This window comes from Oncorhynchus keta, chromosome 11 (assembly GCF_023373465.1).
Source record: "Oncorhynchus keta strain PuntledgeMale-10-30-2019 chromosome 11, Oket_V2, whole genome shotgun sequence".
Classification (NCBI taxonomy): Eukaryota; Metazoa; Chordata; class Actinopteri; order Salmoniformes; family Salmonidae; genus Oncorhynchus; species Oncorhynchus keta.
The window spans coordinates 484,081-497,894 of NC_068431.1; the positions used below are offsets into that span (position 1 = coordinate 484,081).

Genomic DNA, 13,814 nt, shown 5'->3' on the forward strand with positions numbered 1-13,814 from the left:
TTGGAAGGGCAGATGTTGGTTGGAAGGGCAGATGTTGGTTGGAAGGGCAGATATTGGTTGGAAGGGCAGATATTGGTTGGAAGGGCAGATATTGGTTGGAAGGGCAGATATTGGTTGAAAGGGCAGATGTTGGTTGGTTGGAAGGGCAGATATTGGTTGGAAGGGCAGATATTGGTTGGAAGGGCAGATATTGGTTGGAAGGGCAGATGTTGGTTGGAAGGGCAGATATTGGTTGGATGAATGGATGGTTGTATGTTTGGCAGGTATTGGTTGGTATTGGGTGGTTAGTTAGAAGGGCAAATATTGGCTGGTTAGGCAGGTATTGGTTTGTATTGGGTGGTTGGTTGGAAGGGCAAATATTGGTTAGTTGGGCAGGTATTAGGAACAGGGGTGGAGTTGGGTCTCTCTCTCCATGACACTATGGGGCACGAGGACCTGGGGCAGCCTGGGGCAGCCTCCCAGGGTCCTGGGAGGGTAGAGGACAGTAGAAATACTCAAAAGGCAACCAGTAGCCTATGTAACCTGGGTTGTATTAATTAGGGCACATCATCGTAAAACATTTTGAAATATTTTTCAGCAAAGGATAAAAAAACAGCAGTTTTTCATAGACAGGACCAGACAGTCCCCGCTGTTTTATTGTGTTTTCTGACCCAGCCAGTTGGGTTGTGATTAACTGACCCCAGGCACGTGGGGGTCGGTCCAAGAGGCTGCAAATAAATACATAAATAAAGGAAATATATACTGTATATATTATTCACGGAATATATACAGTACCAGTCAAAGTTTGGACCTACTTATTCCAGGGTTTTTCTTTATTTCTTTTTTACTATTTTCTACATTGTAGAATAATAGTGAAGACATAAAAACTATGAAATAACACATATGGAATCATGTAGTAACCAAAAAAGTTTTAAACAAATCAAAGTAGCCACCCTGATGCTTCGATGACAGCTTTGCACACTCTTGGCATTCTCTCAACCAGCTTCATGAGGTAGTCACCTGGTATGCATTTCAATTAACAGGTGTGCCTTGTTAAAAGTTAATTTGTGGAATTTCTTTCCTTCTTAATGAGTTTGAGCCAATCAATTGTGTTGTGACAAGATGGGGTTGGTGTACAGAAAATAGCCCTATTTGGTAAAATACCAAAGTCCATATTATGGCAAGAACAGCTCAAATAAGCAAAAGAGAAATGACAGCATCAATACTTTAAGACATGAAAATAAGTTGGTTAGGGAAAATGTCAAGAACTTTGAAAGTTTCTTCAAGTGCAGTCACAAAAACTGGCTCTCACGAGGCCCTCCACAGGAATGGAAGACCCAGAGTTACCTCTGCTGCAGAGGATAAGTTCATTAGAGTTAACTGGCTCTCACGAGGCCCTCCACAGGAATGGAAGACCCAGAGTTACCTCTGCTGCAGAGCATACGTTCATTAGAGTTAACCGGCTCAGAAATTGCAGCCCAAATAAATGCTTCACAGAGTTCAAGTAACAGACACATCTCAACATCAACTGTTCAGAGGAGACTGTGTGAATAAGGCCTTCATAGTTGAATTGCTGCAAAGAAACAACTACTAAAGGACAACAAGAATAAGAAGAGACTTGCTTAGGCCAAGAAACACGAGCAATGGACATTAGACCGGTGGAAATCTGTCCTTTGGTCTGATGAGTCCATATTTGAGATTTTTGGTTCCAACCGCCGTGTCTTTGTGAGGCGCAGAGTAGGTGAACAGATGATCTCTCCATGGGGGGGTTTGTGTCATTTGATTTACACAACATGCCTACCACTTTGAAGATGCAACATATTTTTTTATTGTGAAACAAACAAGAAATAACCCCCCCAAAACAGAAAGCTTGAGCGTGCATTACTATTCACCCCCTCCAAAGTCAATACAAAGTCAATTACAGCTGCAAGTCTCTTGCGGTATGTCTCTATAAGCTTGGCACATCCAGCTACTGGGATTTTTGCCCATTCTTCAAGGCAAATCTGCTCCAGCTGGATGGGTTCCGCTGGTGTACAGCAATCTTTAAGTCATAAAACCAGATTCTCAATAGGATTGAAGTCTGGGCTTTAAATAGGCCAATCCAAGACATTTAAATGTTTCACCTTAAACCACTCGAGTATGGCTTTAGCAGTATACTTAGGGACAATGTCCTGCTGGAATTGAACCTCCGTCCCAGTCTCAAATCTCTGGAAGACTGAAACAGGTTTCCCTCAAGAATTACCCTGTATTTAGCGCCATCCATCATTCCTTCAATTCTGACCAGTCCATGCCGGTGAAAAACATCCCTACAGTATGATGCTGCCACCACCTTGCTTCACTGTGGGGATGGTGTTCTCAGGGTGATGAGAGGTGTTGGGTTTGAGCAAGACATAGCATTTTCCTTGATGGCCAAAAAGCTCAATTTTAGTCTCATCTGACCAGAGTACCTTATTCCATATGTTTGGGGAGTGTCCCACATGACTTTTGGCGAACACCAAACGTGTTTTCTTAATTATTTTCTTTAAGCAATGGCTTTTCTCAGGCCACTCTCCATAAAGTCTAGCTCTGTAGAGTGTACGGCTTAAAGTGGTCCTATGGACAGATACTCCAATCTCCACTGTGGAGCTTTGCAGCTCTTTCTGGGTTATCTTTGTTGCCTCTCTGATTAATGCCCTCCTTGCCTGGTCTGTGAGTTTTGGGGAGAAGGCCTCTCTTGGCAGATTTGTTGTGGTGCCATATTTTTCCATTTTTTAATAATGGATTTAATGGTGCTCTGTGGGATGTCCAAAGATTCTGATATTTTTTTATAACCCAACCCTGATCTGTACTTCTCCACAACTTTGTCCCTGACCTGTTTGGAGAGCTCCTTGGTCTTCATGATGCCGTTTGCTTGGTGGTGCCCCTTGCTTAATGGTGTTGCAGACTCTGGGGCCTTTCAGAACAGACGTATATATACTGAGATCATGTGACACTTAGATTGCACACAGGTGGACTTTATTTAACTAATTATGTGACTTCTGAAGGTAATTGGTGGCACCAGATCTTATTTAGGGGCTTCATAGTAAAGGGGGTGAAAACACCACTTTTCCTTTTTTCATTTTTTTGAAACAAGTAATTTTTTTCATTTCGCAATTTGGACTATTTTGTCCATTACAAATTACTCCAAATAAAAATCTATTTTAATTATACAACCAAATAGGAAAACCACCAAGGGAGATAAATACTTTTGCAAGGCAGAATAAACAAAACACCAATATAGTGTCTTACAGGGTGTTGGGCCATCTGCCAGAACAGGTTCAATGTTCCTTGGCATAGATTCTACTAGTGGACCTAAACCAGGAAAATGCACCGCAAACTTAACATTTATATCCCTCATTTACTCAGGTGTTTCCTTTATTTTGGCAGTTACATGTTGCCTATAGAAGGGAAGGCCGCAATTGGTCCAGCATGCATGTCAAATATACAGTTTGTTGCATTGTGGCCATAGACATATAGCCCATAGAAGTGTTTTGGAATCTCTTACCCTGCCAATTTGACTATTAAACTCATGGGTACACTTGCAATGGTTGCCAGCCCTAACTTGAATTGGAACGGTATCTATGAATTATATTTCTATGGTTGGTTGCAGCTGTCAAACTTAAATCACGAGAAAACGTCTTAATGTCTTAATCCGGCCCTGAGTGTGTGTGAGTGTGTGTGTGAGTTCTCACCAGGTGCATGGCAGAGGAGCGAGGGGGGTGGGGCTCGATCAGCAGCTGGGATGGAGTCTGACCACATGCCTGGATCTGGGTCTCCATCAACTAGGGGGGAGAAGGAGGGGGGAGAGAGAGGGGGCAGAGAGAGGGGGCAGAGAGAGGGGGAAAGAGAGAGGGGGCAGAGAGAGGGGGCAGAGAGAGGGGGCAGAGAGAGGGGGGAGAAGGAGGGGGGAGAGAGAGGGGGCAGAAGGAGGGGAGAGAGAGAGAGAGGTGTAGAGAGAGGGGGAGAAGGAGGGGGGAGAAAGAGGGGGGAGAAGGAGGGGAGAGAGAGAGAGAGGGTGTAGAGAGATAGAGGTAAAAGCATAATCAGTAATATTACATTAGGTTGCTGTAATTAAATAAACTGAGATGATATTTCTACGGCTGGAATATGACAATATAAAACTGCAAAAAAGGACGGGTTAGAAAAACAACTCAATGTTGGTTATTAAGTAACCCAGTAACCACTATTGGACAGAACTGGGTTATTAAGTAACCTAATAACCACTATTGGACAGAACTGGGTTATTAAGTAACCCAGTAACCACTATTGGACAGAACTGGGTTATTAAGTAACCCAGTAACCACTATTGGACAGAACTGGGTTATTAAGTAACCTAATAACCACTATTGGACAGAACTGGGTTATTAAGTAACCCAGTAACCACTATTGGACAGAACTGGGTTATTAAGTAACCCAGTAACCACTATTGGACAGAACTGGGTTATTAAGTAACCCAGTAACCACTATTGGACAGAACTGGGTTATTAAGTAACCCAGTAACCACTATTGGACAGAACTGGGTTATTAAGTAACCCAGTAACCACTATTGGACAGAACTGGGTTATTAAGTAACCTAGTAACCACTATTGGACAGAACTGGGTTATTAAGTAACCCAGTAACCATTATTGGACAGAACTGGGTTATTAAGTAACCCAGTAACCACTATTGGCCAGAACTGGGTTATTAAGTAACCTAGTAACCACTATTGGACAGAACTGTCAAATATTTTGGGTTGTTTGGATGATCCAAACATGGGTTAATTTAATTTAATTTAATTTAATTGACTGCCCTGCTGGGTTGTTCTAGCAGCTGGGTCTTTTTGAATATATTCCTTAGCTTATTTTCAGGAGGCGTGTCTTATTAGGGGCATGTCTTATTAGAGGCGTGGCTTTCAGCAAGAGAATACATTTCATTCCTGTTCATTATGTTAAGATTACAAAATGCAAATTCAAATTTCAATATATATATATATATATATTTTTTTACACTTTCTTCTATACTATTAATATTATTGATCTTTCTTTCTTTCTTCTATTGATCATACTTTCTAATGATCTCACGACCAATACATTTTTATTTGACATTTGACATGTTGTTATACATGATGTTGTGTTATCATAGTACTTCACTTCTCGACACCGCTGCCCTGTGACGGTTGTCATGGTGAGTCGTGGCGACAGCCAGGTGACCTACCTCCCGCTGTGCGGAGTCGGTGATGGTATCCAAGGTGACGGAACCCTCATAGGACAGGAAGTGGAAGACGTTAAGAGCTCGTACAGCCTCGGGCCCTCGCTGCTTATAACCAAATATCAGATCTATCCACTGGTGCAGCTGGCACGACACAAACTCACTCTCCAACGCCTAGAGAGAGAGGGAGGAGAGAGGGAAGGAAGGAAGGAGGGAGAGGGGAAGGAGGAAGGAAGAGAGGGAAGGAAGGAGGAAGGGAAAGAGGAGGGAGAGAGGAAGGAAGAGAGGGAAGGAATGAGGAAGGGAGTGAGGGAAGGGAGAGAGGGAAGGAAGAAGGAAGGGAGTGAGGGAAGGGAGAGAGGAAAGGAAGGAGGAAGGGGGGAGAGAGGGAAGGGAGAGAGGGAAGGAAGGAGGAAGGGAGTGAGGGAAGGGAGAGAGGGAAGGAAGGAGGGATGGGAGAGAGGGGAGGGAGAGAGGGAAGGAAGGAGGAAGGGAGTGAGGGAAGGGAGAGAGGGAAGGAAGGAGGGATGGGAGAGAGGGGAGGAAGGAAAGGAAGGAAGGAGGAAGTGAGGGAAAGAGAAAGGTTATGCTCTAGTCTTGTAGTTGTAGGGCAGTAAGCCTTCTCCAGTGGTGTTGTTGGGGGGTGTATTCATTAAGAAATTAAAACAAGACGGACAAGTTCAGTTAATTTAATTTAGTTCCTATTTCAACCCTTTTTCTTCTTTAAATGTTTAAAAAAATGTTTAAAAGTAGATAAAAGTATGATAAAAGTAGAGACTGCGCTATTACAGCCTATATTATATATATATATATATATATACATACATACACTACAGTTGAGGAACAAAAAGTAATTCTGCATTGAAAGCTGATGAACTTCTAACCCCACTTTTGAGAAAATGGTCCTTGAATGTTTTGGTACCTACTGGAGAGCTCTTCATTTGTCTACCCCCATTCAGCATCGTTCACACCCTCTTAAGCTTTAGCCCCACCCATTCAGCATCATTCACACCCTCTTAAGCTTTAGCCTTGATCTGAGTGTTCTGTCCTTACAACAGCAGTCCCGTACAGGGACCAATATCAGGGGAAATTTCAGAGTGGCAACTAAAAATACAATTTCGTAACATTAAACATTCTTGAAAATGCAAGTGTCTTACGCCCTTCAAAAGATTAGAATCTTGGTAATCAAACTACGTTTCCCAATTTAAAATAGCTATTACAGAGAACAAATCCCATGCTTTTGTTTGAGAAGAGCAATCAAGAACAGAAACATTTTCCACCATCACAGTTTTTAGACTTTCACATCTGAAGGTAAAATTATGAGTTACATTCTGACATCTTGCTCTTATTTCTCTTCCTGAGTATCCCATTGATCAAATGAAGTGCCGTTTTCTTTGATAAAATCAATTTTTATAGCCTAAATCTAAACATTTTGTAAACTATTTGTGCCGGGAATTAATTTTAGCGAAGCTTCATTGATCGACTATATTTCTGCCCAATGACCACTGATCTTCTTGAAATCTAGCTGGGTAGATAGCCAATGGGCTGAGGTAAACGCCAGTATGTAATGGTTTGTAATGTAAATTCATTAAAAATCCTACAAGGTAATTTTTCTGGATTTTTTTCCCTCATTTTGTCTGTCATAGTTGTAGTGTACCTATGATGAAAATTACAGGCCTCTCTCATCTTTTTAAGTGGGAGAACTTGCACAACTTGAACTTGCACAATTGGTGGCTGACTAAATACTTTTTTTGCCCCACTGTAGACTCTCTTACCTGTATACATGGATGGATGCTTTTACCTCTCTGTCACGGATGCCATGGCTGCCCTTAGTTTGAAGATGTAATCCGGAGACAGGTGTTTTATACAACAGCCTTCTCCCTCTCTGCCATGGTTGCCCTTAGTTTGAAGATGTAATCCAGAGACATGGTGTTTTATTACAATAGCCTTCTGTGTGTTCTCTTTTCGACTCAAACGCCAGAATGTCCTCCATCTCCATCTCACCTCAAACGCCAGAATGTCCTCCATCTCCATCTCACACTACCCACTGATTTCAAAACTCGGGTCCTCCAGAAAGTGGAGAGCAACACTGATGTAGTTCAAATACGTGATATCTTTCAAAAAAAGCCGTGTTAGACAGGATCATCATACTGACCAGCTCATGTTATAGACAGAAGCCTGCTTACGTGGCAGACCAATGTCAACTCATCTCTCGACATGTCCAGCCCACTCATTATCTCAGCCAATCATGGAAGGTTGCTGTCTTTTTCTGTGGCTAAACCAACTGGGCTCCTAATTGAGCAATTTTATTTTGTATTTATATACAAGGTTGTTATTAAGGAAATTAACTTTTTTAAATGAAAGTTCACATGTTCCAGAAGGCATTTCTGCCCCCAAAAATGCGGTTAACATTCCACCGTCTCTCCTGTGAAGTAGTGACGCGTAATTGCCTGAAACGAGTCACAAATACGACCCAGCATATGTGTGCATGTGTCTGTGTGTATGTGCATGTGTCTGTGCATGTGTCTGTGTGTGTGTCTCACCATGCGGTTGATGCGTACGAAGTCCTCAGGTTTCTTGGCCCAGGCTGGCAGTTCTATATCAGACACAGGAGTCCCGTCCTCTCTCTGTCCCAGCTCAAAACCACTACTGTTAACAAACATCTCTGGGAGGTAGTAGAACTCTGGGATCAACTCCTGTTGGTCAACACATTATACTCAGTTCAAAACCACTACTGTTAACAAACATCTCTGGAAGGTAGTAGAACTCTGGGATCAACTCCTGTTGGTCAACAACAGCAACACAGGTGAGGATTCATAATGCTTTTACTAATGACAATGACAATCAATTAATCAATCATTCAATCACATTTAAACTCCCTCTCTTTCTCTTAAGCACACACACACACACACACACAAACAACAACCCCCCCCACTCACACACACAGAGACAAACACACACACACACAAAAACTCTCCCCCGCCCCCACACACACACACACACACACACACACACACACACACACACATAAAAAAACTCCCCCCCCACACACACACTAACCTTGACATCAGCAGTGTCCCGTTGGCAGTTCCTCCAAGCCCGTGCGATGCCAGAGAAGGCTCTGTCAGGATGGTCAAACTGGTTCTCATTGGCATTCAGGAAGAACGTGGTGAAGGGCTCCTAATGAAGCAGGAAACACACAGGATATCTATACACACAATATCCATCCATCCATCCATCTATCTATCTATCTAGCTTTTAAAATAACGGTTCTGTTCCAGGAACACTACAGATTACTTTTGTTTGCGGTTCTGATTACGTTCCTCTAAAAACATCATTATTTCCCTGTTTTGGCGCGTGTGTGTGTACTCACTATCCGCAGCATCCAGAGCAGTGTGGTGTTAGCCGTAGAGTAGAGGGAGCCGTAGTGGTGCGGTGGCGTTCCGTCCTCCTCCCAGGTATCATAGCGCTCTGCAGAGAACACCGCTCGCTTTGGGTGCAACGCACCGATTGGCTGCAGGGAATCACACACAATTTGGAACAAGAGCTGAAACTAATGCAGAATCTGTTTCTATTGCACCTTACAGGTGAATAGCTGGCTAGCTGAGTAGAACACCTGTTTAGAGTAGAACACCTGTTTAGAGTAGAACACCTGTTTAGAGTAGAACACTTGTTTAGGAGAGGTGCTGGCTAACAGAGTAGAACACCTGGTTAGGAGAGGTGCTGGCTAGCAGAGTAGAACATCTGTTTAGGAGAGGTGCTGGCTAGCAGAGTAGAACACCTGTTTAGAGTAGAACACCTGTTTAGAGTAGAACACCTGTTTAGGAGATGTGCTGGCTAACAGAGTAGAACACCTGGTTAGGAGAGGTGCTGGCTAGCAGAGTAGAACACCTGGTTAGGAGAGGTGCTGGCTAACAGAGTAGAACACCTGGTTAGGAGAGGTGCTGGCTAGCGGAGTAGAACACCTGGTTAGGTGAGGTGCTGGCTAGCGGAGTGGAACACCTGTTTAGGAGAGGTGCTGGCTAGCAGAGTAGAACACCTGGTTAGGAGAGGTGCTGGCTAGCAGAGTAGAACACCTGGTTAGGAGAGGTGCTGGCTAACAGAGTAGAACACCTGGTTAGGAGAGGTGCTGGCTAGCAGAGTAGAACACCTGGTTAGGAGAGGTGCTGGCTAACAGAGTAGAACACCTGGTTAGAAGAGGTGCTGGCTAGCAGAGTAGAACACCTGGTTAGGAGAGGTGCTGGCTAGCAGAGTAGAACACCTGGTTAGGAGAGGTGCTGGCTAGCAGAGTAGAACACCTGGTTAGGAGAGGTGCTGGCTAACAGAGTAGAACACCTGGTTAGGAGAGGTGCTGGCTAGCGGAGTAGAACACCTGGTTAGGAGAGGTGCTGGCTAACAGAGTAGAACACCTGTTTAGGAGAGGTGCTGGCTAACAGAGTAGAACACCTGGTTAGGAGAGGTGCTGGCTAGCAGAGTAGAACACCTGGTTAGGAGAGGTGCTGGCTAGCAGAGTAGAACACCTGTTTAGAGTAGAACACCTGGTTAGGAGAGGTGCTGGCTAACAGAGTAGAACACCTGGTTAGGAGAGGTGCTGGCTAGCGGAGTAGAACACCTGGTCAGGAGAGGTGCTGGCTAACAGAGTAGAACACCTGGTTAGGAGAGGTGCTGGCTAGCGGAGTAGAACACCTGGTTAGGAGAGGTGCTGGCTAACAGAGTAGAACACCTGGTTAGGAGAGGTGCTGGCTAACAGAGGAGAACACCTAACTGAAAAAGGAGTGCTCAACACTCTGCAATATTTGAAAGACAAGCTCTCTTCATCAGGGTATAATGACACACACTGCTGGTCACTAGTTTATAAAGGACTTACAGGTGTGACAACATGAATTAACATGCCTTCACATTACATGGCTCTGTCACACAGTACATATACAGGGCCGTGGGCATCATAATTACTACACAAAAAGCTGTGATTCGCTGAGAGAAGCACACCACTTGGAGGTATATACCTTGGATAGGTCTCGGAAGTTGCCAGGCAGAGTGAGGTCCAGCTCCTCTGACTCATAGTTAGTGAGAACCCAGGGGAACACTGGGTACTGGTTCAGATCATTGTAGCTCCTCCCTGTGGGGGAAGAGAGAGAGAGAGAGAGAGAGGGAGAGGGAGTGAGGGAGAGAGGAAGAACACACAGAGAGAGAGAGGGAGTGAGGGAGCGAGGAAGAACACACAGAGAGAGAGGGAGTGAGGGAGAGAGGAAGAACACACAGAGAGGGAGAGGGAGTGAGGGAGAGAGGAAGAACACACAGAGAGAGAGAGGGAGTGAGGGAGCGAGGAAGAACACAGAGAGAGAGAGAGGGAGTGAGGGAGCGAGGAAGAACACACAGAGAGAGAGAGGGAGTGAGGGAGAGAGGAAGAACACACAGAGAGGGAGAGGGAGTGAGGGAGATAGGAAGAACACACAGAGAGAGAGAGGGAGTGAGGGAGCGAGGAAGAACACACAGAGAGAGAGAGGGAGTGAGGGAGAGAGGAAGAACACAGAGAGAGAGAGAGAGAGAGAGTGAGGGAGAGAGGAAGAACACACAGAGAGAGAGAGGGAGTGAGGGAGAGAGGAAGAACACACAGAGAGAGAGAGGGAGTGAGGGAGAGAGGAAGAACACACACAGAGAGAGAGAGAGAGGGAGTGAGGGAGAGAGGAAGAACACACAGAGAGAGAGAGGGAGTGAGGGAGAGAGGAAGAACACACAGAGAGAGAGAGGGAGTGAGGGAGCGAGGAAGAACACACAGAGAGAGGGGAGGACGGAGAGAGGAAGAACACACAGAGAGAGAGGGGAGTGAGGGAGCGAGGAAGAACACACAGAGAGAGAGAGAGAGAGTGAGGGAGAGAGGAAGAACACACAGAGAGAGAGAGGGAGTGAGGGAGAGAGGAAGAACACACACAGAGAGAGAGGGAGTGAGGGAGAGAGGAAGAACACACAGAGAGGGAGAGAGGGAGTGAGGGAGAGCGGAAGAACACACAGAGAGAGAGAGAGGGAGAGTGGGAGAGAGGGAGTGAGGGAGAGAGGAAGAACACACAGAGAGAGAGAGGGAGGAGGGAGAGAGGAAGAACACACAGAGAGAGAGAGGGAGTGAGGGAGAGAGGAAAAAGAGAGAGAGAGAGAGAGGGAGTGAGGGAGCGAGGAAGAACACACAGAGAGAGAGAGGGAGTGAGGGAGAGAGGAAGAACACAGAGAGAGAGAGAGAGAGAGAGTGAGGGAGAGAGGAAGAACACACAGAGAGAGAGAGGGAGTGAGGGAGAGAGGAAGAACACACAGAGAGAGAGAGGGAGTGAGGGAGCGAGGAAGAACACACAGAGAGAGAGAGGGAGTGAGGGAGAGAGGAAGAACACACAGAGAGAGAGAGGGAGTGAGGGAGCGAGGAAGAACACACAGAGAGAGAGAGGGGAGTGAGGGAGAGAGGAAGAACACACAGAGAGAGAGAGAGAGAGAGAGAGAGTGAGGGAGAGAGGAAGAACACACAGAGAGAGAGAGGGGAGTGAGGGAGAGAGGAAGAACACACAGAGAGGAGAGAGGGAGTGAGGGAGAGAGGAAGAACACACAGAGAGAGAGGGGGAGAGTGGGAGAGAGGGAGTGAGGGAGAGAGGAAGAACACACAGAGAGAGAGAGGGAGTGAGGGAGAGAGGAAGAACACACAGAGAGAGAGCGAGAGAGTGAGGGAGAGAGGAAGAACACACAGACAGAGAGAGGGAGAGTGGGAGAGAGGGAGAACACACAGAGAGAGAGAGAGAGGGAGAGGGAGTGAGGGAGAGAGGAAGAACACACAGAGAGAGAGAGAGAGAGAGAGAGAGAGAGAGAGAGAGAGAGAGAGAGAGAGGGAGTGAGGGAGAGAGGAAGAACACAGAGAGAGAGAGAGGGAGTGAGGGAGGGAGCGAGGAAGAACACACAGAGAGAGAGGGAGTGAGGGAGAGAGGAAGAACACACAGAGAGAGAGAGAGAGAGAGGGAGTGAGGGAGCGAGGTAGAACACACAGAGAGAGAGAGGGAGTGAGGGAGAGAGGAAGAACACAGAGAGAGAGAGAGGGAGTGAGGGAGAGGGAGAGAGGAAGAACACACAGAGAGAGAGAGGGAGTGAGGGAGAGAGGAAGAACACACAGAGAGGGAGAGAGGGAGTGAGGGAGAGAGGAAGAACACACAGAGAGAGAAGGGAGAGAGGGAGAGAGGGAGTGAGGGAGAGAGGAAGAACACACAGAGAGAGAGAGGGAGTGAGGGAGAGAGGAAGAACACACACAGAGAGAGAGCGAGAGAGTGAGGGAGAGAGGAAGAACACACAGACAGAGAGAGGGAGAGTGGGAGAGAGGGAGAACACACAGAGAGAGAGAGAGAGAGAGAGAGAGAGAGAGAGAGAGGAGAGGGAGAGGGAGGGAGAGAGGAAGAACACACAGAGAGAGAGAGAGAGAGAGAGAGAGAGAGAGAGAGGAGGGAGGAGAGGGAGGAGGGAGAGAGGAAGAACACACAGAGAGAGAGAGAGAGGGAGTGAGGGAGAGAGGAAGAACACAGAGAGAGAGAGAGAGAGAGAGAGAGAGAGAGAGAGAGAGGAGAGAGTGAGGGAGAGAGGAAGAACACAGAGAAAGAGAGAGAGCGGGAGTGAGGGAGCGAGGAAGAACACACAGAGAGAGAGAGAGGGAGTGAGGGAGAGAGGAAGAACACACAGAGAGAGAGAGAGAGAGAGGGAGTGAGGGAGAGAGGAAGAACACACAGAGAGAGAGAGGGAGTGAGGGAGAGAGGAAGAACACAGAGAGAGAGAGGGAGTGAGGGAGAGAGGAAGAACACACAGAGAGAGAGAGGGGAGAGAGGGAGAGAGGAAGAACACACAGAGAGAGAGGGGGAGTGAGGGAGAGAGGAAGAACACACAGAGAGAGAGAGGGAGTGAGGGAGAGAGGAAGAACACAGAGAGAGAGAGAGGGAGGAGGGAGAGAGGAAGAACACACAGAGAGAGAGAGGGAGTGAGGGAGCGAGGAAGAACAACACAGGGAAAGAGAGGGAGTGAGGGAGAGAGGAAGAACACACACAGAGAGAGAGAGAGAGAGAGAGAGAGAGAGAGAGAGAGGGGAGTGAGGGAGAGAGGAAGAACACACAGAGAGAGAGAGAGAGAGAGGGAGTGAGGGAGAGAGGAAGAACACAGAGAGAGAGAGAGAGAGAGAGAGAGAGAGAGAGAGGGAGTGAGGGAGAGAGGAAGAACACAGAGAGAGAGAGAGAGTGGGAGTGAGGGAGCGAGGAAGAACACACAGAGAGAGAGAGAGGGAGTGAGGGAGAGAGGAAGAACACACAGAGAGAGAGAGAGAGAGAGGGAGTGAGGGAGAGAGGAAGAACACACAGAGAGAGAGAGGGAGTGAGGGAGAGAGGAAGAACACAGAGAGAGAGAGGGAGTGAGGGAGAGAGGAAGAACACACACAGAGAGAGAGAGGGAGAGAGGGAGAGAGGAAGAACACACAGAGAGAGAGAGGGAGTGAGGGAGAGAGGAAGAACACACAGAGAGAGAGAGGGAGTGAGGGAGAGAGGAAGAACACAGAGAGAGAGAGAGGGAGTGAGGGAGAGAGGAAGAACACACAGAGAGAGAGAGGGAGTGAGGGAGCGAGGAA

At 46.6% G+C, this 13,814-nt stretch overlaps 1 pseudogene; it reads right to left on the reverse strand.

Moving 5' to 3' along the window:
* Positions 1 to 13,814, reverse strand: part of LOC118378693 (neurobeachin-like) — a 257,394-nt pseudogene that overhangs the window by 12,216 nt on the left and 231,364 nt on the right.